This window comes from Perca fluviatilis, chromosome 22, assembly GCF_010015445.1.
Source record: "Perca fluviatilis chromosome 22, GENO_Pfluv_1.0, whole genome shotgun sequence".
In the NCBI taxonomy this organism is placed as follows: Eukaryota; Metazoa; Chordata; class Actinopteri; order Perciformes; family Percidae; genus Perca; species Perca fluviatilis.
In genome coordinates, this window is record NC_053133.1 from 26,578,968 (window position 1) to 26,581,467 (window position 2,500).

Here is a 2,500-nt window from a genome sequence, read left to right on the forward strand (position 1 = left end):
AGAGGGAGGAAAGAGGGAGGAAAGAGAGAGGAGAGAGGGAGGAAAGAGGGAGGAGAGAGGGAGGAAAGAGGGAGGAAAGAGAGAGGAGAGAGGGAGGAAAGAGGGAGGAGAGAGGGAGGAAAGAGGGAGGAAAGAGAGAGGAGAGAGGGAGGAAAGAGGGAGGAGTTGCTTACACCCTATGTTACGTTACACTTTCACTGTCAATCACACCACTAAGAATAAATACAGCAAGGATTTTAAAACAATATGAACATACCCTCAAACAGACAATATATTGCTCACCTCATCTAATCCTCAACTTAATTACAGTATAAAGTACAGTATAAATAAATAATAATAAAAGCAAAATATGTTCATGGGCTTAAGTATTTGGTGTATGGTTACAATTGTAATTGTCCCTAATCCAAGATTTAAGATGCTTTTTTAAAAGAGGAGAGACTACTACACTAGACTATTCCAAAAAAATTGTAGCTCTGACAGAAAAAGGCTGTGCTTCCAATCCTACTTTTTCTAAATTGAACTATGCAGTCCCCCTCTGGTGGTTGCTCTGGTTACTCTGATTGACTTTATATCTTTTCTGTTGATTTTAAATTCAACGAGACCATAATTCAAAAAATTAACATCATTTTGTGTTTGCAGAAGACTTCAAACTAGCGATTGAGACCATCAACTCATTATGGAAATGTTCACTGAGGTAATAAATCAAGTGAGAAGTGGCTCACTTTCTCACAGACTTCTACACAAACTAGACTTCTTTTTGCAACCACATGTGGCGCCCCCTGCTGGAATTGAGAGAGAATTCAGGTTTAAAGCGCCCATATTATTCTCATTTTCAGGTTCATAATTGTATTTTAAAGGTTGTACCAGAATAGCAGCTCTCTCTCACTGCTGCAGAGCCTCTGCTAACGCTAACGCTAACGCCACGAGCTAACGGTTGCGGTTAGCCAGCTCGTTTCGGCTTGTGACGTCACAAGCCGTGCAGATTTTGACCAGCTCACCCGGAGACTGAAGGCAGGACACATTCAGAAACCGTATCTCACTCAGAACACCATGGATGGTTGTTTTCAGAGACTGTATGTGTGTGGAAGCACCAGAGACCCAAAATAACACCCCAAATATCAGAAAAAAAGTGATTTTTTTCATAATAAGGGCACTTTAAGGCACTTCCCGCATTTGCAGCACTTCGCCGAACCAGATGCTTTGTCCATTAATATTATACAGTCTATGGTTAAAAAGCTAAATTGAATAAAAGATACAGAGAGAGAGGAGAGAGAGAGAGAGAGAGAGAGAGAGAGAGAGAGACGGAGAGAGAGTGAGAGAGAGAGAGGAGAGAGAGAGAGAGAGAGAGAGAGACAGAGAGAGAGAGAGAGAGAGAGAGAGAGAGAGAGAGAGACGGATGACAGAGTGAGAGAGAGAGACAGAGAGAGACAGCGAGAGAGAGAGAGGAGAGAGAGAGAGAGAGACAGAGAGAGACGGATGACAGTGAGAGAGAGAGACAGAGAGAGACAGCGAGAGAAAGAGAGAGACAGAGAGAGAAAGAGAGAGACAAAGAGAGAGAGAGAGAGACAGAGAGACAGAGAGAGACAGCGAGAGAAAGAGAGAGACAGAGAGAGAAAGAGAGAGACAAAGAGAGAGACGGATGACAGAGAGAGAGAGAGAGACAGAGAGAGAGACGGATGACAGAGAGAGAGAGAGAGAGAAAGACAGAGAGAGAGACGGGTGACAGAGAGAGAGAGGGAGAGAAAGCAGTGGGGAAAAAATTAGAGCTAGGACGACAAATGGAGACAAAGAGACACAGAGGGAGGGTGAAGTGTAAAAGTCAAAACGGAGAGCTATGAAGGTGTGGGAGGAAAATTAAGGCTAAGACAGCAAATGGACGGAGGAGAGAAAGGCAGAAAAGTCAGTCCTCCTACGGAGTTTGCGGAGGAGACACTCGGGTCTGATTTGGTTTCAAGTTGTCGTGCAGTCGAGTTTTTACTTTCGTGCCTCCGCTTCTTCACTTGAAGCTCTTTGTTTCCCGTGAACACCGTAAAAAGGATTTATACGAAGAAGGACTCACATCTTTTACTTCATCGTAGTCTCACGAACAGGTTCGCATGATATCCTACGATAACTTATGAACTACAGTTCGTATGATACCCAGAATGCACCTGAACACACCTCCCTGTAAGACCAGCACGCCCAGAATGCACCTGAACACACCCTAACCCCAGCGGCACTGCTGGTGTTGCACCGGACTAAAACAATGCATGCTCAAAAAATGCATTGGCCCACCTATCTACAACTAGAGGAGACCCCCCCCCCCTATCTACAGCTAGGGGAGACCTCACCTATCTACAGCTAGAGGAGACCTCACCTATCTACAGCTAGAGGAGACCCCCTATCTACAGCTAGAGGAGACCTCACCTATCTACAGCTAGAGGAGACCCCCCCTATCTACAGCTAGGAGGAGACCCCCTATCTACAGCTAGGGGAGACCCACCTATCTACAGCTAGAGGA

The 2,500-nt window shown here is 45.1% G+C and overlaps 1 protein-coding gene across 1 annotated transcript in view; it reads right to left on the bottom strand.

Annotated features, from left to right (window-relative positions):
- The window catches only part of LOC120552733 (sodium channel protein type 4 subunit alpha-like), a 346,898-nt gene that overhangs the window by 19,533 nt on the left and 324,865 nt on the right, over nucleotides 1-2,500 (bottom strand). The gene's annotated exons all lie outside the window — the stretch shown is intronic.